Genomic DNA, 25,697 nt, shown 5'->3' on the forward strand with positions numbered 1-25,697 from the left:
GATAGGTTGATTGGCAACACTAAAATGGTCCCTAGTGTGTGAATGTTGTCTGTCTATCTGTGTTGGCCCTGCGATGAGGTGGCGACTTGTCCAGGGTGTACCCTGCCTTCCGCCCGATTGTAGCTGAGATAGGCGCCAGCGCCCCCCGCGACCCCGAAAGGGAATAAGCGGTAGAAAAATGGATGGATGGATGGCAATTCAAACCATAACCAAGCATGCATGCATCAATATACAAACCATATTTATGAGAGGGGATATTGTGTTAGATTTTTTTTTTATTTAATTCATTTTTATTTATCTCATTCATTGATGTGCATTTAGAACGACAAAATAATGATATCACAATTATACAATTTAAATTCACACAATTCCTGAGAAGGAATGGATGAAGAAATCTTATAATTTCCTGCCCCCTTTGACATAATACATCATCTTACTTCAATCAATCAATCAATGTTTATTTCTATAGCCCCAAATCACAAATGTCTCAAAGGGCTGCACAAATCATTACGACTACAACATCCTCGGAAGAACCCACAAAAGGGCAAGGAAAACTCACACCCAGTGGGCAGGGAGAATTCACATCCAGTGGGACGCCAGTGACAATGCTGACTATGAGAAACCTTGGAGAGGACCTCAGATGTGGGCAACCCCCCCCCCCCCCCCCCCCTCTAGGGGACCGAAAGCAATGGATGTGGAGCGGGTCTAACATGATACTGTGAAAGTTCAATCCATAGTGGCTCCAACACAGCCGCGAGAGTTCAGTTCAAAGCGGATCCAAGACAGCAGCGAGAGTCCCGTCCACAGGAAACCATCCCAAGCGGAGGCGGATCAGCAGCATAGAGATGTCCCCAACCCATACAGGCGAGCGTTCCATCCTGGGTCCCGACGAGCGGTCCATCCTGGGTCTCGACTCTGGACAGCCAGTACTTCATCCATGGTCTTCAGACCGGACCCCCTCCACAAGGGAGGGGGGGACATAGGAGAAAGAAAAGAAGCGGCAGATCAACTGGTCTAAAAAGGGAGTCTATTTAAAGGCTAGAGTATACAAATGAGTTTTAAGGTGAGACTTAAATACTTCTACTGAGGTAGCATCTCGAACTGTTACCGGGAGGGCATTCCAGAGTACTGGAGCCCGAACGGAAAACGCTCTATAGCCCGCAGACTTTTTTTGGGCTCTAGGAATCACTAATAAGCCGGAGTCTTTTGGAGGCAGATTTCTTGCCGGGACATATGGTACAATACAATCGGCAAGATAGGATGGAGCTAGACCGTGTAGTATTTTATACGTAAGTAGTAAAACCTTGAAGACACATCTTAAGTGCACAGGAAGCCAGTGCAGGTGAGCCAGTACAGGTATATATGTATGTATATATGTATATAAAGGTATATACAGTACAGGTATATATGTATGTATATATGTATATAAAGGTATATACAGTATAGGTATATATGTATGACCATGGATGAAGTACTGGCTGTCCAGAGTCGAGACCCAGGATGGGCCGCTCGCCTGTGTATCGGTTGGGGACATCTCTACGCTGCTGATCCGCCTCCGCTTGGGATGGTTTCCTGTGGACGGGACTCTCGCTGCTGTCTTGGATCCACTTTGAACTGAACTCTCGCGGCTGTGTTGGAGCCACTATGGATTGAACTTTCACAGTATCATGTTAGACCCGTTCGACATCCATTGCTTTCGGTCCCCTAGAGGGGGCGGGGGGTTGCCCACACCTGAGGTCCTCTCCAAGGTTTCTCATAGTCAGCATTCTCCCTGCCCACTGGGTGTGAGTTTTCCTTGCCCTTTTGTGGGTTCTTCCGAGGATGTTGTAGTCGTAATGATTTGTGCAGTCCTTTGAGACATTTGTGATTTGGGTCTATATAAATAAACATTGATTGATTGATTGATTTCCCTAGCTCACATGCTAGCGTTCTTAGTTCCTTCTAGCTCCCATGCTAGTTATGTTTGTTTTCTCTTCAGTGCCTTGTGCAAGTGTTTTTGTTCTCTGTCTGTTTTGTTAGTGATAATAAATCATTTCTTACCTTCGCGCCGTGTCAAAGAACGACTGCATAAATGGAGGGAAAGAACCCGCACCACGATGCCAGCCAAGCGTCACATGAATATCGCATTGTTGCATTTCTTTTCACAGTTTATGAACGTACCTTCATATTTTGTTGAAGTATTATTCAATAGATATATTCATAAAGGATTTTTGAATGGTTGCTATTTTTAGAATACCTTCAAGTACCCCCATTTGAGAACCACTGCACTAGTGGTTGAAAAACACTGCTTTAACCTTCGTCTTGTGTTAGGGTCGGCACCGACCCGTTTTAGTTTTTAAATGCATAAAAACACCACATACATTTATTTTTTTGCATCAAAGCTTTTGGACTTTGTCAGGAACCTCTTTATCAACAAAATAAAACATTTTAATTTTTTTTCACTAAATTATAAAATGCTCTGGTAGAAATTATGCCCTTGGTGTTGTTAGGGTCGGTTTCGACCCGGTTCTAAAAATAAGACGATAAAGCAATGATAAAAGCCAAAACTGAACACACTGACAGCCAGCTCCTCTCCCAATCATGTGAGCTTTAGTGGATTCTCATTTTACCTTGTTATCCTGTACAAAAACAAACAAAAGACGGACACTAAAAGTGTCACTTTTTGCCACTCTGATTTTGTTTTTGTTTTTATTAGTTTTGGAACTAGTAATCTATTTGTCTTGATTTTATTTGCTTGATTGGTTGTTGTTTGTTTGATGTTGGATTTCTGTTGCTGAAAAAAATACTTTTTAGTGGATTCTCATTTTACCTTGTTATCCTGTACAAAAACAAACAAAAGACGGACACTAAAAGTGTCACTTTTTGCCACTCTGATTTTGTTTTTTTTATTAGTTTTGGAACTAGTAATCTATTTCTCTTGATTTCATGTGCTTGATTGGTTGTTGTTTGTTTGATGTTGGATTTCTGTTGCTGAAAAAAATACTTTTTAGTGGATTCTCATTTTACCTTGTTATCCTGTACAAAAACAAACAAAAGACGGACACTAAAAGTGTCACTTTTTGCCACTCTGATTTTGTTTTTTTTATTAGTTTTGGAACTAGTAATCTATTTCTCTTGATTTTATTTGCTTGATTGGTTGTTGTTGGTTTGATGTTGGATTTCTGTTGCTGAAAAAAATACTTTTTAGTGGATTCTCATTTTACCTTGTTATCCTGTACAAAAACAAACAAAAGACGGACACTAAAAATGTCACTTTTTGCCACTCTGATTTAGTTTTTTTTTATTAGTTTTGGAACTAGTAATCTATTTCTCTTGATTTCATGTGCTTGATTGGTTGTTGTTTGTTTGATGTTGGATTTCTGTTGCTGAAAAAAATACTTTTTAGTGGATTCTCATTTTACCTTGTTATCCTGTACAAAAACAAACAAAAGACGGACACTAAAAGTGTCACTTTTTGCCACTCTGATTTTGTTGTTTTATTAGTTTTGGAACTAGTAATCTATTTCTCTTGATTTCATTTGCTTGATTGGTTGTTGTTGGTTTGATGTTGGATTTCTGTTGCTGAAAAAAATACTTTTTAGTGGATTCTCATTTTACCTTGTTATCCTGTACAAAAACAAACAAAAGACGGACACTAAAAGTGTCACTTTTTGCCACTCTGATTTTGTTTTTTTATTAGTTTTGGAACTAGTAATCTATTTCTCTTGATTTCATGTGCTTGATTGGTTGTTGTTGGTTTGATGTTTGATTTCTGTTGCTGAAAAAAAATACTTTTTAGCCTTTTTCTTGAAGTAAATATATATGGGTCGAAATTGACCCGTAACACCATAGATGTTACTATAGTTAAAATTCTTAAAATGAAAAAATATATAAAACACATTTATTTAAGAGATGTGTTCTAATACCCCTTAGTAATAGTTAGGTAACACAACAACCTTTTTTTATGTATATGATTCTATTTTTAAAAATTTAAATCGAGGGGTATACTGACGAAAAAAGGCCCAATGGCCCAAACCAAAAATATTAAAACCAATATTTTCAAGGATAAGGAAGCCTAACGAGGTAACCAAGAGATGAGAAACAAATTGGATGATAGATCATTGTTTTTAGTGTATTTTACAGCTGATTTAAGACATGGGTCAAAACCGACCCGTTAACATAAGAGATGGTAACAGAAAGCTAACACAAGAGGAAGGTTAAGAAACTCAATGAATCTCCAGCAGACCAAGCCAAGGACTCATTAAAAAAGTGTCAACGCAAGAGAAAGTGCACATTGTGACACATTAGAGGCCTTCAAAAGATGCCTGCATCATATCTGCTCAGACTGGTTTCCCAGCAAACAGAATTCTATACACAGACCTGACACGCCCGCTCCTGAACTGGTTTCTCTGCATGCGGACCAAGCCAGAAGCAAACTCAACAAAAGATCTCACACACACGGAGGACTACGAGCCCAGAATGATGTTCAAAAGTACTGGGACACATTGATTTGTTCAATCAATGAAGCATCATCACTGCCATGGCAACCAAAAATGAAACAGGAGCTTTGATAATTGTATACATTTCTCATTTTTAAAAGCTATTTTTTTTAAGTGTCTTAATGGGTTGGCCCCTGATGTGATGTGTCAAGAAACTGGACAGCGAAAAAGGTGCCGGACCACTCTTAGTTCTCAGTGAAGGTCTCACATCTGTGGAACTCTTTGTCACTGGAGTTCAAGTCTCAGTCGGACATTAAACTTTTCTCCACAAAACAAAATAAAAAGTGGCTTAAGGAAAATCAGAAGTATGAGCACTAGAACTGGGTGAAGTACTGACAGATAGGGCCAATTATTTGTAATGTACCGGTATTTAGATCTCTGCTCTAATGACCTGTCTCCCCTCGGGATGGTCTCCTGCTGGCCCCACTATGGACTGGACTCTCACTATTATGTTAGATCCACTATGGACTGGACTCTCACTATTATGTTAGAGCCACTATGGACTGGACTCTCACTATTATGCCAGATCCACTATGGACTGGACTCTCAGTATTATGCTAGATCCACTATGGACTGGACTCTCACTATTATGCTAGATCCACTATGGACTGGACTCTCACTATTATGTTGGATCCACTATGGACTGGACTCTCACTATTATGTTAGATCCACTATGGACTGGACTGACACTATTATGTTAGATCCACTATAGACTGGACTGACACTATTATGTTAGATCCACTATGGACTGGACTCTCACTATTATGCGAGATGCATTATGGACTGGACTCTCACTATTATGCTAGATCCACTATGGACTGGACTCTCAGAATTATGCTAGATCCACAATGGACTGGACTCTCAGTATTATGCTACATCCACTATGGACTGGACTCTCACTATTATGTTGGATCCACTATGGACTGGACTCTCACTATTATGCTAGATCCACTATGGACTGGACTCTCACTATTATGTTGGATCCACTATGGACTGGACTCTCACTATTATGTTAGATCCACTATGGACTGGACTCTCACTATTATGCTGGATCCACTATGGACTGGACTCTCACTATTATGTTAGATCCACTATGGACTGGACTCTCACTATTATGTTAGATCCACTATGGACTGGACTGACACTATTATGTTAGATCCACTATAGACTGGACTGACACTATTATGTTAGATCCACTATGGACTGGACTCTCACTATTATGCGAGATGCATTATGGACTGGACTCTCACTATTATGCTAGATCCACTATGGACTGGACTCTCAGAATTATGCTAGATCCACAATGGACTGGACTCTCAGTATTATGCTACATCCACTATGGACTGGACTCTCACTATTATGTTGGATCCACTATGGACTGGACTCTCACTATTATGCTAGATCCACTATGGACTGGACTCTCACTATTATGTTGGATCCACTATGGACTGGACTCTCACTATTATGTTAGATCCACTATGGACTGGACTCTCACTATTATGCTGGATCCACTATGGACTGGACTCTCACTATTATGTTAGATCCACTATGGACTGGACTCTCACTATTATGTTATATCCACTATGGACTGGACTCTCACTATTATGTTAGAGCCACTATGGACTGGACTCTCACTATTATGTTAGATCCACTATGGACTGGACTCTCACTATTATGTTAGATCCACTATGGACTGGACTCTCACTATTATGTTAGATCCACTATGGACTGGACTCTCACTATTATGTTAGATCCACTATGGACTGGACTCTCACTATTATGTTAGATCCACTATGGACTGGACTCTCACTATTATGTTAGATCCACTATGGACTGGACTCTCACTATTATGTTAGATCCACTATGGACTTGACTCTCACTATTGTGTTAGATCCACTATGGACTGGACTCTCACTATTATGTTAGAGCCACTATGGACTGGACTCTCACTATTGTGTTGGCTCACAGTATAGGCTTGAGATGAAGGCTAATTAGCTTTTATCGTAACGTTAGCAAATTTTTCTGTGTGTGCGTGTTTTAGGGGCAGCAAAGCCCTGTCTGTTATTTCATTGAGTTTAGGGATGAATAGTCTCTCCTATTGCAATTGTACTATTTTTCAGCAATATTACATTAATCATTAGTAATGTAGCAGCCCTAGTTTTGAATAGCAGGGTCCCTGCTATCACATGTTGATAAAAATACAACATTTACATAATAAAAGTCAACTACAGGCTTCCCAAATGCTGTAATAAATTAAGAATGATGAGTTGACATGAAACAGTTTCAATGGAAACTGTTTAATGTTGCACTTTTTATATGTAGAAGGTTTTTTTCATTTTATTTAATCAAAGCAACAATTTAAGGCACTTTAATGTGGATTAACATGGGCAGAATTATTATAGTGTTCCCAATGTTAAAAGGATGAAGCCATTGTTTACAAATTTGGTAAATTTGGTAAATTTGATAGGGACGGCGTGGCGCAGTGGGAGAGTGGCCGTGCGCAACCCGAGGGCCACTGGTTCAAATCCCACCTAGAACCAACCTCGTCACGTCCGTTGTGTCTTGAGTAAGACACTTCACCCTTGCTCCTGATGGGTGCTGGTTGGCGCCTTGCATGGCAGCTCCCTCCATCAGTGTGTGAATGTGTGTGTGAATGGGTAAATGTGGAAGTAGTGTCAAAGCGCTTTGAGTACCTTGAAGGTAGAAAAGTGCTATACAAGTACAACCCATTTATTTATTTAAATAAATAACAAAAAAATGTATATTTTGTTGATTTCTTACCGTACCGAAAATTTACCGAACTGTGACCTCTAAACCGAGGTAGGTACCGAACCGAAATGTTTTTATACCGTTACACCCCTATTTGTAGTGTTTTCTATATTGTACAGGAGTGCTTATTTTAATTGGATAGTAGTCCATTTTTTCTTTATTAAATCTTGTGCAATTTATTTTAACACCATATTTATTCCCACTACGGCATTTTAAATTCAAGTCCTTAATCTCGGTATATGCAAATATAATGACAATAAAGTCCATTCTATTCTATTCTGAAGTGTCTTGCTCGAGGACACAATGGATGTGACTAAGTTGGTAGACGCAGGGGATCGAACCAGGAATCCTCAGGTTGCTGGGCACGGTCCCTCTCCCAACCGCACCACACCGTCCTCTGGGTGGCAATGTTTAATAAAACTGTCAATCAATCAATCAGGAGTCCAACCATCTAAATTGTAATTGTTCATATTTGCACCTGGCTCGCTGACAACAAGCTATCCAAACACTAAGGTAAAACGGAATCCATCCTTTTTGGGTCCCACATCAACCTTCTTGAAGTCAGTGACTTCACTATAAAAGTGGGTGACATTGTTCTCACCAGGAAGGATGAGATCACCTACTTTGGTTCCATTCTAGAGGCTAATCTTTCCTGTGATAAAATGGCAACCAAGGTAATCAAAAAGGTCAACCACAGAACGAGATTCCTCTACAGAATCTCCTCTCTGGTCAAAAAAAGCACCTTGAACTCACATTCACCCTTTTTCGATTACGCTTTCACCTCCTGGTACCCTAGCACCTCCAAAATCCTCAAATCTAGACTCCAAACATCCCTTAACAAGCTAGTCCGGTTACTTTTAGACCTCCACCCGAGATCACACCTCACTCCAACCCACTTCTCCAAAGTGGGCTGGCTCAGGGTGAGGGACAGAGTCAAACAACTTGCACTGAGCCTGGTCTATAAAATCCGCTACACCTTCTTGATATCAAAGTACATGTCAAACTACTTCCTAAACGTAAATGACCGCCATAACCACAACACCAGGGGGAGCTCCACAAACCACGTTAAACCCAGATCCCGATCTAGCAAAGGTCTTAACTCATTCTCTTTCTATGCCACATCCATCCAAGATGACGCTGCTGTAGTGGCTGCTGTTGGCAGGAGCTCTGTGCTGGTGTTACCCTCTTGTTTCATGTGTTATTATATTGTTTTGCCTTTTGGTCCAAGACCCTTTGGGACTGTGTGACAAGTGGTGGCACTTTTGTGACCTCTACGGTGCTTTTTTGTGGACTTCCGGATCTGCCTCCCGGGAGCCTTTTGGCCATGGAGACCAGCTGCTGGGTCTCTGCCACACCGGAGTCGGTTTGGAGGGACTGGAGGAGATGTGGATGAGGGGACAGGACTGCGGAGCTAGCACGGAGAGGCTTCGCGGTGTCTTGGCTGGGTGAGCAGGTGTCGGACACCTCAGTCTTCTTGGACGTATCCTCGCTCATCCATGCGGACTGGACACTGGCCGAGAGTTGGTCGGCGACCGAGAGTGGTTGCTTTGTTGGGTCTGCTCCTGTCTCTGGCCATGCTCCCTCCACCCCAGCGGACGATGGCGTGGAACACCGCAGAGGCCACCACAGTGGATATGTTTATTTTACTTTTTATTCATAGCTGTATGTAGAAGTGGCTGGTTGTATCTGCTGCTTTAATGTCTTTAATGTCCTTTGTGTTCTTTGATGTTTCCTTCTTACACACATATAAGAAGGATGTGTACTATGGCTATGAGTTGTTGTTTTTTTCCCTTGGCCTCAGTCTGGACCCCCTCTCCAGGGCCCAGGCTTAAACCATCCATCCATCCATCATCTTCCGCTTATCCGAGGTCGGGTCGCGGGGGCAGCAGCCTAAGCAGGGAAGCCCAGACTTCCCTATCTCCAGCCACTTCGTCTAGCTCTTCCCGGGGGATCCCGAGGCGTTCCTAGGCCAGCCGGGAGACATAGTCTTCCCAACGTGTCCTGGGTCTTCCCCGTGGCCTCCTACCGATCGGGTGGCATCCTGACCAGATGCCCGAACCACCTCATCTGGCTCCTCTCGATGTGAAGGAGCAGCGGCTTTACTTTGAGTTCCTCCCGGATGGCAGAGCTTCTCACCCTATCTCTAAGGGAGAGACCCCAAACTCATTTCGGCCGCTTGTACCCGTGATCTTATCCTTTCGGTCATGACCCAAAGCTCATGACCATAGGTGAGGATGGGAACGTATATCGACCGGTAAATTGAGAGCTTTGCCTTCCGGCTCAGCTCCTTCAGGCTTAAACCGATTTTTTAATTTAATTTAATTTAATTTAATTCTTCGATTTTTTCTCCCCCCCACTTGTTACCTGCACCTCACCTTTTTTGTAAGGGAAGCCGGCAGACCCGTCAGCGATCCTGTTCTGTCTCCCTGTAATGTTTGTCTGATCTTGAATGGGATTGTGCTGAAAATTTTAATTTTCCTAAAGGAACTCTCTTGAAGGAATAAATAAAGTACTATCTAATCTAATCTAATCAATGTGGAATGCACTCCCAACAGGTATAAAAGTAAGTGCATCTCTATATTCCTTCAAAAACCGCTCTAAAACAACACCTCCAGGCAACTTCAACACTTTACTAATACCCTCCTCCATTCACATCCATAGGCTATTTATGCAATATTAAAAAAATTGTGAAAAACTGCATTCATTATAGCTTCTGTAGCCGAGGATCGGACCGCCAAGTGCCCTGCCTTCGGCTGTCGCCCAGCTCACAATGCAGTGAAGTGAATTATATTTATATAGCGCTTTTTCTCTAGTGACTCAAAGCGCTTTACAGAGTGAAACCCAATATCTAAGTTACATTCAAACCAGTGTGGGTGGCACTGGGAGCAGGTGGGTCAAGTGTCTTGCCCAAGGACACAACGGCAGTGACTAGGTTGGCAGAAGCGGGAATTGAACCTGCAACCCTCAAGTTGCTGGCACAGCCGCTCTACCAACCGAGCTAAACGCACCCGACCTCTATGGCCCCTGCTATGGGTGGTGAGCCCATTGGAGGGGTGACCCACGTTGCCCGGCCGGGCCCCATGGGAGCTCGCCATCGTGCCCCACCTCCGGGCCTGGCTCCAGAGGGGGGGCCCCGGTGAACCGCGTCCGGGCGAGGGAAATCTGGGTCCATGATTTTTCTTCTTCATAAAGGTCTTCGAGCTGCTCTTTGTATGATCCCTCACCTAGAACCTGTTTGCCTTGGGAGACCCTACCAGGGAGGACTTTATGCCCCCGGACAACATAGCTCCTAGGATCATTGGGACAAGCAAACTCCTCTACCATGATAAGGTTGCAGCTCAGAGAGGAGGGAGGTGTTTAGGGCACGTCCAACCGGTAGGAGGCCACGGGGAAGACCCAGGACACGATGGGAAGACTATGTCTCCCGGCTGGCCTGGGAACGCCTCGGGATCCCCCGGGAAGAGCTAGACGAAGTGGCTGGGGAGAGGGAAGTCTGGGTTTCCCTGCTTAGGCTGTTGCCCCCACGACCCGACCTCGGTTAAGCGGAAGATGATGGATGGATGCATTCATTATTCGGTATTCGGCCAAGCTTTTAAATTTTGATCGACTTCGGCCACAAATTTTCATTTCGGTGCATCCCTAGTAAAAACTACACTATTTTAATGTCCATTTCAATTGTTGATGACTGAAGTGCTGATATCAACCAAAACTCTTCATCCCCGCATTGTATATAATGTAAATAATTCAATGTATATACTATGATGATTATCTTGTGTGATGACTGTATTATGCTGATAGTGTATATTTGTACCATGAATTGATTAACGTAGACCCCGACTCAAAAAAGTTAAAAAACTTATTTGGGTGTTACCAATTAGTGGTCAATTGTACGACAGAATTTCTAGGCGCAGTCAAGGCGTTGAGGGGATCCGGTTTGGTAACCGCAGGATTAGGTCTCTGCTTTTTGCAGATGATGTGGTCCTGATGGCTTCATCTGACCGGGATCTTCAGCTCTCGCTGGATCGGTTCGCAGCCGAGTGTGAAGCGACCGGAATGAGAATCAGCACCTCCAAGTCCGAGTCCATGGTTCTCGCCCGGAAAGGGGTTGGAATGCCATCTCCGGGTTGGGGAGGGACACCCTGCCCCAAGTGGAGGAGTTCAAGTACCTAGGAGTCTTGTTCACGAGTGCGGGAAGAGAGGAATCGGGAGGGTCGACAGGCATGGATCGGTGCGGCGTCTTCAGTAATGCGGACGTTGTACCGATCCGTTGTGGTGAAGAAGGAGCTGAGCCGGAAGGCAAAGCTCTCAATTTACCGGTCGATCTACGTTCCCATCCTCACCTATGGTCATGAGCTTTGGGTCATGACCGAAAGGACAAGATCACGGGTACAAGCGGCCGAAATGAGTTTGGGTCTCTCCCTTAGAGATAGGGTGAGAAGCTCTGCCATCCGGGAGGAACTCAAAGTAAAGCCGCCTGCTCCTTCACATCGAGAGGAGCCAGATGAGGTGGTTCGGGCATCTGGTCAGGATGCCACCCAAACGCCTCCCTAGGGAGGTGTTTAGGGCACGTCCAACCGGTAGGAGGCCACGGGGAAGACCAAGACACGTTGGGAAGACTATGTCTCCCGGCTGGCCTGGGAACGCCTCGGGATCCCCCGGGAAGAGGGAACTCTGGGCTTCCCTGCTTAGGCTGTTGCCCCGCGACCCGACCTCGGATAAGCGGAAGATGATGGATGGATGAATGTACGGGATATGTACTGAACTGTGCAAACTACTAATAAAAGTTTCAATCAACCAATCAAGACCTCTTGGACAATTCAACCAGCTTTGAACAGTTTAGGGAAAGGTCAATCACTCAACCCTGTCAATCACCATTGAAGCTGATAGAAAAGGTCCCATTTTCCTTGATTTTCCCCTTCCGGTGTAACAATACTTAAATGGGCTTTACCAGGACATAAGTAAACTGAAAGTGAGTCTAGATTACACCTAAACGGGTAAACAATGGTGGCAATTAGAAGGTAGCGGGGGAGGCGTTGTGGTATCATGTCATGTAACTGTTAAGTCGTGTAAGCGATCCGCGCCGTATCAAAACAAGAGCACGCCCAGTTTAAACAGTAGTCAGGTTGGAGTCACATGGTTCAGAGGTTCAGAGTCCAGTTTGCTGCTGGACAGGCTGAGCAGCCCTGACACACACACACACACACACACACACACAAATAAAACATTACCAGAAGGCAAAGTAGGATGCAAATGCCAGAACTCAGAGGAGACCGATATCGTGACGTCACGAAGAGACAACCACTGCCAGTCGTGTTTTCAGGGCATTTAAAAAAAAGACGACAAATCGACCGGACGATTCAAAATGGTTGAGTTGTGCCGGGTTGACCTCAATGACTTCGATAGCCTGCTTCTCTCCGAGCTCATTGAGCGGTTGGAGTTTGCCCGGCCGTGTCACAGATACGCTTGTGTCGCGGCAATCGACACACGCCAACACAACAATCAGACCAGCGCAGGCGCAAGTTTTAACCAGCCCTGGCATGATCGCGTTAGCTACAGAAAAGTAATGGGACACAGATGTTTAAAGAGAGATTTGAACCTGGATCTCCAGACAGTGAGGCAGACATGCTAACCGCTACAGTCAACCTACATTTTTGTTATACCCCACTTTTTGAGTACCGTATTATCTAGACCAGGGGTCGTCAACCTTTACCACTCAAAGAGCCAGTTTCACAAAATAAAGAAAACAATGGGAGCCACAAAACTCTTGAAATGTAAAATGAAATAACGGAAATGCTGATTATCGGTCCTGCTAGACACCGACCTCTATTTAATAATACAACTTTAACATTTGACAACCAAATAATAAAACAAGGTGACTCGGTAAAGAATCTGGGTATTATCTTCGACCCAACTCTCTCCTTTGAGTCACACATTAAAAGCGTTACTAAAACGGCCTTCTTTCATCTCCGTAATATCGCTAAAATTCGCTCCATTTTGTCCACTAAAGACGCCGAGATCATTATCCATGCGTTTGTTACGACTCGTCTCGATTACTGTAACGTATTATTTTCGGGTCTCCCCATGTCTAGCATTAAAAGATTACAGTTGGTACAAAATGCGGCTGCTAGACTTTTGACAAGAACAAGAAAGTTTGATCATATTACGCCTGTACTGTATATACCTTTATATACATATATACATACATATATACCTATACTGTATATACCTTTATATACATATATATATACATATATACCTATACTGTATATACCTTTATATGCATATATACATACATATACTGTATATACCTTTATATACATATATACATACACATATACCTATACTGTATATACCTTTATATACATATATACATACATATATACCTATACTGGCTCACCTGCACTGGCTTCCTGTGCACTTAAGATGTGACTTTAAGGTTTTACTACTTACGTATAAAATACTACACGGTCTAGCTCCATCCTATCTTGCCGATTGTATTGTACCATATGTCCCGGCAAGAAATCTGCGTTCAAAGGACTCCGGCTTATTAGTGATTCCTAAAGCCCAAAAAAAGTCTGCGGGCTATAGAGCGTTTTCCGTTCGGGCTCCAGTACTCTGGAATGCCCTCCCGGTAACAGTTCGAGATACCACCTCAGTAGAAGCATTTAAGTCTCACCTTAAAACTCATCTGTCTACTCTAGCCTTTAAATAGACCTCCTTTTTAGACCAGTTGACCTGCCGCTTCTTTTCTCCTATGTCGTCGTCCCCCCCCCCCTTGTGGAGGGGGTCCGGTCCGATGACCATGATGACCATGGATGAAGTACTGGCTGTCCAGAGTCAAGACCCAGGATGGACCGCTCGCCTGTGTATCGGTTGGGGATATCTCTATGCTGCTGATCCGCCCCCGCTTGAGATGGTTTCCTGTGGACGGGACTCTGGCTGCTGTCTTGGATCCGCTTTGAACTGAACTCTCGCGGCTGTGTTGGAGCCACTATGGATTGAACTTTCACAGTATCATGTTAGACCCGCTCGACATCCATTGCTTTCGGTCCCCTAGAGGGGGGGGGGGGTTGCCCACTTCTGAGGTCCTCTCCAAGGTTTCTCATAGTCAGCATTGTCACTGGCGTCCCACTGGATGAGAGTTTTCCTTGCCCTTTTGTGGGTTCTTCCGAGGATGTCGTAGTCCTAATGATTTGTGCAGTCCTTTGAGACATTTGTGATTTGGGGCTATATAAATAAACATTGATTGATTGATTGATTGAAATAACACTGCATGAAGAGTTTTATTTTTTCCTTTATGCTATGTGTAAACCAATGGTCTCAGACTTGATAAGAAAATGTAATGTTAGCGTGACCCGTGAGTTTTATATGAATGCCGCTTGACAGCATTACACTTGCCAACCCCCCAAATTTTCCATGAGGTTCCCGAATTCTCAAAGCAGCTATTCTCGCGAATATCTGCTGAATTTCACCCGGGTAACAATAATAAGGGCGTGCTATGAAGCCACTGCCTTTGAGGCCTTCTACAACATGTACAAACATCTTGCCCGCCCAGTAACATGTTGTATGTGGCCTCCGCAGAAACACGTACACGACTGCAAGGCATGGTTGTTAAACAGCCATACAGGTCACACTGAAGGTTGTGATAGAAACAACTTTAACACTCCTACTAATATAAGCGCCACACTGTGAACCCACACCGAACAAGAATGACAAACACATTTCGGGAGAACATCCACACTGTAACACAACATAAACAAAACAGAACAAATACCCAGAATCCCATGCATCCTTAAATATTCCTGGCTATATTATACACCCCCGCTAGCACCAAACTCCGGCCCCCCCTCCCCCCCTCCGTGCGATGTATAATGTAACCCGGAAGAGTTAGGGATGCATGGGATTCTGGTTATTTGTTCTGTTGTGATTATGTTGTGTTACAGTGCGGATGTTCTCCCGAAATGTGTTTGGTGTGGGTTCACAGTCTGGCGCATATTAGTAAGAGTGTTGAAGTTATTTATACCACATCCCTCAGTGTAACCTGTATGTAAAATGGGTGTATAATGAACCACTGACTTATGGAGTATATTGTGAATAAATTGAGAACAGGAAGTGGACAAAAGTTTTAGCAACTGTTAGGTAAAGGAAAGGGGTAGGATATAAATAAGCTCTGCTTCTTCCTACTCCTTTACGAACATGTTGAAAAGAGAACGTGGAAAATTGTGATGCATCATGTTGTATGCTTGCATGTTCCAAATAGGGAACTCTCCAGAAGGAATCAATAAAGTACTATCTGTCGATCTAAACTCAAACTCTGACAATCTTGCACTTTCTGTTTTGAAATGACATGAATGTTTGTGCCATTGCTAAATAAAACTTTTGCTAAATTGACTTAGTTGTGATTTCTCTCTCTGCATGAAAGTTTAAAAGGAGCATATATTAATGCAGTATGAAGAAAATGTTTTAATGTAGACACAAAGAATCATTATACTGCTGTGATTATATGTATCAAGTGTTTATTCAAGGCTAAGGCAAAATAGAGATATCGTATTTCATTGAATTGCCGCTGGGGCGCTAATTTTAAAACCTCTTCTCACTACGGCGCTTACCTAAGGCATGCAGTAAATTTAGGCCTGCGCTTATAAATTTGAGTGTGATGTAAGGATACCATCATGAAAAGCACGTTTAATTAAAAAAAAAGTTATTATGGTCCTACCTTTACTTATAAATGAAGTCCATGCGCAGCTCCTTCTGATCAAAAGCAGCGATAACATGTTTATAGAAGTCTTCCTTATCTTTCTTCAGTTTTAAAAGTCTCTCTGTCTCGATGGAGATCTTCCTTTATTACCTCTTGCTTCGATTGAAAGTCCAGTTTAGAAAGCTGTTTTATTTTAGATATGTAATCCTCCATGTTAAAAGTGCAAATAAACGATCGCTGGTTGTTGTCACTTCTTCTGCAGCCGAGTAGTCGCAAGAAGGATCACTAGCGCCCTCTACCACCAGGAGGCGGGAGTCATTTAATGACTCATATTTGACACCCGCAGCTACGGTATATTATTAAAACATAGCGGCTTACTGTTCTTTTTAGCATATTCAATAGCTTGGACCTTAAATCCTACTGAATAGCTCTTAATCTTCTTCCCTTTATGAGATTTCAAATGGTTGAAATCAGCCTCCTCCATTTTGAAAATGATGACAGGTGAAGTGTCACTCGTGACGTGACGAGTTTGACCCGGTGGAAATTCTAGGCATATGCTAATTATTTTGCGAAACGAGTTCGAACCGGCGTTAATCCTGAGCTGGCAGTAATGCTAAGCATGCGCTAATTATTTAGCGAAACGAGTTTGACCCGGCAGTAATTCTAGACAGGTGCATACTATATACCCGGCGGCAATTCAAGGAAATACGGTATATATCGAGTATCGTGACATGGCCTAAAAATATCAAGATATTAATGAAGAAGTCTTTATTTTGTAGTTTTAATGCCATGATTTTAATAGCCCGCCTGTGCACACATTTTCCTCCATGCGGCCCCTGAGCTAAAATGAGTTTGACACCCCTGATTAAGTGTAGGACAGGGGTGTCCAAAGTGCGGCCCGCAGGTAATTTTTTTATCGGACCCACGGCATATTTTAAAAATACGATTGAAAAATTTTTCAAACGTAAAAAGTGATATAAAAGAGCAAACGGGTGAAATGTAACAAGAAAATGTTGCAATGTTGACTGTAATAACACAAAGCTGCCATGCAGGCTGTTTCTTTCTTTAAAAAATAATAATGAATCAAAATCAATGTCAATATGAATTATTGACATATTCAAGGCTCCGATTACATCACGTTAAATTTTCCACTTTGCGATATTTTTGGGAGAAAATGTTGCATATTTTGTGTTTGCCATATAAAAAACTGAGCTGTTTTTTTTAAAAGAAGGGCCTAAAATGAACAAACAAAAAACATAAACAACAATAATCTTATAATTGACGGATAGATCTGAAGTTGATTTCGAGATTATTGTGTTAAAAGTAAACAACAAAAAAAGTGTAATTTATTTTCTAACACTTTAATGAGTAGGACCTTTTTGGATCCCCAATAATTTTAGTGTGATTTTTTGTTGCTCAAAAAATAATAATGAATTAAAATCAATGGTGTTACTAGTTATTGACTTTTTTAAGGTTTCCATTATCATATAATCTCAAATATTCCACATAAAAAAATATTGGGTGATAATATTGCATATTTTGTGTTTTTTTTCCCGATTCTGCTCATAACTTTTATGGACAGAATTTCTAGGCGTGGTCAAGGCGTTCCGGTTTGGTGGCCGCAGGATTAGGTCTCTGCTTTTTGCAGATGATGTGGTCCTGATGGCTTCATCTGGTCGGGATCTTCAGCTCTCACTGGATCGGTTTGCAGCCGAGTGTGAAGCGACCGGAATGAGAATCAGCACCTCCAAGTCCGAGTCCATGGTTCTCGCCCGGAAAAGGGTGGAGTGCCATCTCCGGGTTGGGGAGGAGACCCTGCCCCAAGTGGAGGAGGTCAAGTACCTAGGAGTCTTGTTCACGAGTGAGGGAAGAGTGGATGGTGAGATCGACAGGCGGATCGGTGCGGCGTCTTCAGTAATGCGGACGTTGTACCGATCTGTTGTGGTGAAGAAGGACCTGAGCCGGAAGGCAAAGCTCTCAATTTACCGGTCGATCTACGTTCCCATCCTCACCTATGGTCATGAGCTTTGGGTCATGACCGAAAGGACAAGATCACGGGTACAAGCGGCAGAAATGAGTTTGGGTCTCTCCCTTAGAGATAGGGTGAGAAGCTCTGTCATCCAGGAGGAACTCAAAGTAAAGCCGCTGCTCCTCCACATGGAGGGGAGCCAGATGAGGTGGTTCGGGCATCTGGTCAGGATGCCACCCGAACGCCTCCCTAGGGAGGTGTTTAGGGCACGTCCAACCGGTAGGAGGCCACGGGGAAGACCCAGGACACGTTGGGAAGACTATGTCTCCCGGCTGGCCTGGGAACGCCTCGGGATCCCCCGGGAAGAGCTAGACGAAGTGGCTGGGGAGAGGGAAGTCTGGGTTTCCCTGCTTAGGCTGCTGCCCCCGCGACCCGACCTCGGATAAGCGGAAGATGATGGTGTTTTTTTCCGTCAAAAAACTGGGTTTTCTTTGACAAAAAAGCATACAACTTAAATCTTTAAAATCATTATATTCACAGATGGACCTAATGTTGATCTGGAGATTTAAAACTTGAATAATAATAAAACAAAATAATGACACATTTTATATATTTTTTTGGACCAAAACCCTTTGGGGTTCCCTGAATCAAGCCTGAGTGGAGGCCGAAATGTATATTGGTTATACATATATTGTATTGTTTTTTAAAATAAAAAAAAAGGTCAAAATGGCCCCGGCTTGCTTTGATTTTTCAGTCTGTGGCCCTCAGTGTTAAAACTTTGGACACCCTTGGTGTAAAACTTGAACAAACAAGCTTCTACTGTACTCGTTTCCCATCCAAAACATCTCACTAAAAGTCCAAATGAAGCCTCAGCACATTCATTCCTGCGTGGTGACTAATTGCTCCTTACCACTGCACTTTTTTTTCTGTACCGGGAACACATCCTGTGGACTTGTGACCTCTGACCCGCCGCTCATGCTGAGTGATGCCAAGGTTCGACCCGCATGCGTACAAGGCGTCACCACGGTCTAACAGCAGACTTTAATTGTATTAAAAAGGCCACCAGGCGCTGAAGTGTTATCCTGTAGATTGTGTTACAGCTGCCTGAGGAGGTTTTGCAGTCTGACAGAATCCACTCGATTGGCATCCAGAATCCACTCGATTGTCTTGCCCGGCATCCTACAGTTGCTTCCAGTACCCGCAGTGGTAAACAATATATTAAAAGGGTGTAAAGTGCAAACACCCCCAAGGAAACATCCTGTTTAAGTCCGTATCCCAACCTCCCTACGGTCCTCCCACCTTTGACTCACCGAAGCTGGTGAGATGAATAATCTTTCAAAGAGGATTTAAAAGCGCTCTGTTGGCACGGCTGGAAGTACACTCAGGAACAAGGAACTTAAAAACAAATTCATTTTCCAACACACGTGCAAAAATGTCTTAAAACATTTTCACATTGTTATACGTGAGTTGTGTGGTCCTCTCTGTTTTTTAAAATTTTGATTTCCATTTATTGTTTTAATTGGTTTTACACTTTAAAATAATTTTTAATCATTTTTATTTTTATATTGGTTGTATTTTTTATTCAGTCATAGGATAATGTTTCAATATTGTTTTGCAGCACTTTGGAAACATTTATGTTGTTCAGATGTGCTATACAAATAAAGTGGATTGGATTATCGGTATTGTGTGTAGAATTTTGAGGACAAAAAAATGTATTTAATAATAATAATAATATTTATTATTCACATTGTTATACGTGAGTTGTGTGGTCCTCTCTGTTTTTTAAAATTTTGATTTCCATTTATTGTTTTAATTGGTTTTACACTTTAAAATAAATTTTAATCATATTTATTTTTATATTGGTTTTATTTTTTATTCAGTCATAGGATAATGTTTCAATATTGTTTTGCAGCACTTTGGAAACATTTATGTTGTTCAGATGGCCTATGCAAATAAAGTGGATTGGATTATCGGTATTGTGTGTAGAATTTTGAGGACAAAAACATGTATTTAATAATAGTTATTTTTTTATTAATTTTTTTTTTTTACAATTGTATTTAACATTGCTGTGCAGCACTTTGGAAACTTTATTGTTGTTTAAATGTGCTATATAAATAAAGTGGATTGGATTGGATAATAATAATGTTTATTATTATAATATTTAATAATAATACAACTCTAACATTTGACAACCAAACAATAAAACAAGGCGACACGGTAAAGAATCTGGGTATTATCTTCGACCCAACTCTCTCCTTTGAGGCACACATTAAAAGCGTTACTAAAACGGCCTTCTTTCATCTCCGTAATATCGCTAAAATTCGCTCCATTCTGTCCACTAAAGACGCTGAGATCATTATCCATGCGTTTGTTACGTCTCGTCTCGATTACTGTAACGTATTATTTTCGGGTCTCCCCATGTCTAGCATTAAAAGATTACAGTTGGTACAAAATGCAGCTGCTAGACTTTTGACAAGAACAAGAAAGTTTGATCACATTACGCCTGTACTGTATATACCTTTATATACATATATACATACATATATACCTATACTGTATATACCTTTATATACATATATACATACATATATACCTATACTGTATATACCTTTATATACATATATACATACATATATACCTATACTGTATATACCTTTATATACATATATACATACATATATACCTGTACTGTATATACCTTTATATACATATATACATACATATATACCTATACTGTATATACCTTTATATACATATATACATACATATATACCTATACTGTATATACCTTTATATACATATATACATACATATATACCTATACTGTATATACCTTTATATACATATATACATACATATATACCTATACTGTATATACCTTTATATACATATATACATACATATATACCTATACTGTATATACCTTTATATACATATATACATACATATATACCTATACTGTATATACCTTTATATACATATATACATACATATATACCTGTACTGTATATACCTTTATATACATATATACATACATATATACCTATACTGTATATACCTTTATATACATATATACATACATATATACCTATACTGTATATACCTTTATATACATATATACATACATATATACCTATACTGTATATACCTTTATATACATATATACATACATATATACCTATACTGGCTCACCTGCACTGGCTTCCTGTGCACTTAAGATGTGACTTTAAGGTTTTACTACTTACGTATAAAATACTACACGGTCTAGCTCCATCCTATCTTGCCGATTGTATTGTACCATATGTCCCGGCAAGAAATCTGCGTTCAAAAGACTCTGGCTTATTAGTGATTCCTAGAGCCCAAAAAAAGTCTGCGGGCTATAGAGCTTTTTCCGTTCGGGCTCCAGTACTCTGGAATGCCCTCCCGGTAACAGTTCGAGATGCTACCTTAGTAGAAGCATTTAAGTCTCACCTTAAAACTCATCTGTATACTCTAGCCTTTAAATAGACCTCCTTTTTAGACCAGTTGATCTGCCGCTTCTTTTGTTTTTTCTCCTATGCCCCCCCTTCCTTGTGGAGGGGGTCCGGTCCGATGACCATGGATGAAGTACTGACTGTCCAGAGTCGAGACCCAGGATGGACCGCTCGCCTGTATATCGGTTGGGGACATCTCTACGCTGCTGATCCGCCTCCGCTTGGGATGGTTTCCGGTGGACGGGACCCTCGCTGCTGTCTTGGATCCGCTTTGAACTGAACTCTGGCGGCTGTGTTGGAGCCTCTATGGATTGAACTTTCACAGTATCATGTTAGACCCGCTCGACATCCATTGCTTTCGGTCCCCTAGAGGGGGGGGGGGTTGCCCACATTTGAGGTCCTCTCCAAGGTTTCTCATAGTCAGCATTGTCACTGGCGTCCCACTGGATGTGAATTCTCCCTGCCCACTGGGTGTGAGTTTTCCTTGCCCTTTTGTGGGTTCTTCCGAGGATGTTGTAGTTGTAATGATTTGTGCAGTCCTTTGAGAAGTTTGTGATTTGGGGCTATATAAATAAACATTGATTGATTGATTATGTTGTTCAGATGTGCTATACAAATAAAGTGGATTGGATTATCGGTATTGTATGTAGAATTTTGAGGACAAAAATTTTAATTTATTCCATTTTGAAATAAGGCCCCTAACACAGGGGTCGGGAACCTTTTTGACTGAGAGAGCCATGAAAGCGAAGTATTTTAAAATGTATTCCTGTGAAAGAGATATATTTTTTAACACTGAATGCCCGCATTTTTTTTAGTAAAACCAACATTTTTAGAGTATTGTAGGTCTCTTACTATTTTAAATAACATTGTTATTCTGAAATTAACCAATAATAAATAGAATACTTCTTACCATGAACAGGTGCGGTAGAAAACGGATATTTTGACACTGATTACCAGCGTAATTAGGTAGGTAGGTATTGTTGTTGCCTAAGTACAACACAACTTTGTTGATATACTGATGGATTTGATTAGACAAACAAACAGTGTTTAGGGTCACATAACCACTATGACACAAAACTCAAGAGCAAAGCATATATACGTATCACAACATACAACTCCAGACTTGCAACAGAGGGGAGAGAGTGGGGGCTACAGTGGCGGGCTGCAGCTCTTCAGGCACTGCCCAGCCGTCCATCACCCCTAAGGGATTCGCGTCTAGGGCGTTGGATGAATTATTAATTACTTATCGTGTTAAGCAATGTCAGCTAAGATTTATCTTGAGAGACAGAAGCAGTCATCAAAAGAGCCACATCTGGCTCTAGAGCCATAGGTTCCCTACCCCTGCCCTAACATAACCAAATGTGGAAAAAATGAACTGTGAATACTTTCCAGCCAAATTAGGAGCCTTTGCAACTCAGTCTATTTTCATTCATATGCCAAATAATTAGAGATGTCCGATAATGGCTTTTTTGCCGATATCCGATATTGTCCAACTCTTAATTACCTATACCGATAAATACAGTCGTGGAATTAGCACATTCCATCCATCCATCCATTTTCTACCGATTGTTCCTTTTTGAGGTCGCTGGAGCATATCTCAGCTGCATTCAAGTGGAAGGCAGGATACACTCTGGACAAGTCGCCACCTAATCGCAAACAAATCAACACATTGTTATGCCTAATTTTGTTGTGACGCCCCCCTGGATGCATTAAAAAATGGAATAAGGTTTTTTCAAAATAAATCAACTCAAGTTAGGGGGAAAAAATGCCATATTTATTATTGGAGTCACAAAGTGCATTATTTTTTTTTTTAACAAGCCTCAAAACAGCAGCTTGAAATTTGGGACATGCTCTCCCTGAGAGAGCATGAGGAGGTTGGGGCTGTATATTGTAGCGTCCTGGAAGAAATAGTGCTGCAAGGGATTCTGCGTATTTGTTCTGTTACGGTGTGGATGTTCTCCCGAAATGTGTGTCATTCTTGTTTGGTGTGGGTTCACAGTGCGGTGCATATTTGTAACAGTGTTAAAGTTGTTTATACGGCCACCCTCAGTGTGACCTGTATGGCTGTTGACCAAGTACTTGTGTGTGTAAAGCACTTCTGCCGTGACCCTCCCCCGCCGAATTCTTATTGGTTGACGGGTGTGTGACGATTGCTGACATTTTCTTCGTCTCTTCCGCGAATGAGATAAATATTATTATTTGATATTGTACGGTAATGTGTTAATAATTTCACACATAAGTTGCTCCAGGGTATATGACAAAAACTACGACTTATAGTCCGAAAAATAGGGTAAGAGGAAAAGAATAAGAATTGTAGTAACGCATAATGTGGCGGGCCAGATTTGGTCCCCGGGCCTTGACTTTGACACATATGTCCTAGATAAACATGCCGACCTAGTACTCTCTGAGCATGTTTTCCTGAACAGGTGAATCCAGAGTTTCTGGTCTCATTCCAGTGTAAACACCACAAAGTAAGAAGAAAGAGTCATTACCCATCACGTCCGTTGTCAACACAACCACCGTCAAGGACTAATCCAGAATTCCACCCTCACATGACTACGTCTCCTTCACCTTGATGCGAGACATAGTTCCAAGTCAGGATAATAAGACACTGCCTGCTGGGTGCTGTGCGGACACATATCGATATCCACCAAGTCTATACTTTGACTTAAGTCCACAAATGTGAAGTTCACCAATGAGTCGAACCTTTTCAACGGCTCTTTCTAGTCAACCGGGAAGAGTGATTTATAGTCGCCAGCTCTTATTAAATGCAAATTGCCAACATTATTGGAAAAAAAAAAAAAAAAAATGAGCCAAAAGAAACACAGCAATAGGATGCGATTTTCTGGTTCGTTTTTTTGTTAGGGATTTGTTAAAAAGGCTTGGTTCGGTGCAGACCAGGGAAATTCCACTAAATTGTTTTCAGAAAGCCAAAATCTGGGGGCCCCAACTTTTCCCTTCAAAATTAGTCTCATTCTGCATATTCCGTAAAAACAGCGTCCTCTATAGTAAACTTTTCATTTCTTTTTCACTATTTCATTTTTTCCCCAGAGTGCTCTGCTGATCATCAAGATCTCTTTAACAGGATCGAACTAAACTTAGCCAGTTGAATAGCTCAAAAGATGAAAAAGAGAGGACCTAATGTGGAACATTGAGGAACAGTACTACAGTAGCACCATGAATCTAATACCATGAATTGACTAAGGTGGACCCCGACTTAAACAAGTTGAAAAACTTATTGGGGTGTTACCATTTAGTGGTCGATTGTACGGAATATGTACTGAACTGTGCAATCTACCAAGAACAGTTTCAATCAATTAAAGTATAATTAAAGAACTGACTGCATCTGAAGTAAACAAGCTACAACACCACCACAGTTACATCAATAACATTACGGAAAAATGTGCCAAAAAGGAAAAGGACCTAAAAAGGGGTGCCTTGAGGAAATCCTCACTTAAGTCATAAGTTTGCAGCCGCAGTGTTCCATGTTTGCTAGCAAAGTTCAAATATCAATGAGAGGATCGGGGGCGGGGGGGTATAGCGGGGGTGTATAATGTAGCCCGAATGAGTCAAAGATGCATGGGATTCTGGGTATTTGTTCCGTTGTGTTTATGTTCTACGGTGTGTTTGTCATTCTTGTAGTGGGTTCGAAGATAGCGAAAATAAGGCACTTTAAAGCTTTATTTAAGGATATTCCGGGTAACTGCCAAAAAGGAAAAGGACCTAAAAAGGGGTGCCTTGAGGAAATCCTCACGTAAGTCATAAGTTTGCAGCCGCAGTGTTCCATGTTTGCTAGCAAAGTTCAAATATCAATGAGAGGATCGGGGGCGGGGGGTATAGCGGGGGTGTATAATGTAGCCCGAAAGAGTCAAAGATGCATGGGATTCTGGGTATTTGTTCCGTTGTGTTTATGTGCTAAGGTGTGTTTGTCATTCTTGTAGTGGTTTCGAAGATAGCGAAAATAAGGCACTTTAAAGCTTTATTTAGGGATATTCCGGGACCGGTAAAATTTTGAAAAAAAATTTAAAAAATACAACAAACTAATGGGAAGTGATTTTTATTGTTTTTAACCCTTTTGAAATTGTAGTAATGTTCCCCTTTAAATGACAATGTGTCAAATTATCTGTGAAAAGCTTGTGCAAGAATTTGGTGTCGCGTTTGAGACTGCCTTGGAAAAGCGAGTACAGCCTAGACCATGCGTCCTCCCTGAAACACTGATATTTTGTTACCGCATCACTGGAGGGACTGAAAATGTTATCATTTTGCCTTGAAACAAAACCCGCAGGCATGCAAAGATAACTTTATTTTCT

At 41.6% G+C, this 25,697-nt stretch overlaps 1 protein-coding gene across 1 annotated transcript in view; it reads right to left on the reverse strand.

Annotated features, from left to right (window-relative positions):
• Positions 1-25,697, reverse strand: part of camsap3 (calmodulin regulated spectrin-associated protein family, member 3) — a 111,646-nt gene that overhangs the window by 65,639 nt on the left and 20,310 nt on the right. The gene's annotated exons all lie outside the window — the stretch shown is intronic.

The sequence above is a fragment of the Nerophis ophidion genome, linkage group LG07, assembly GCF_033978795.1.
Source record: "Nerophis ophidion isolate RoL-2023_Sa linkage group LG07, RoL_Noph_v1.0, whole genome shotgun sequence".
Taxonomy (NCBI): domain Eukaryota; kingdom Metazoa; phylum Chordata; class Actinopteri; order Syngnathiformes; family Syngnathidae; genus Nerophis; species Nerophis ophidion.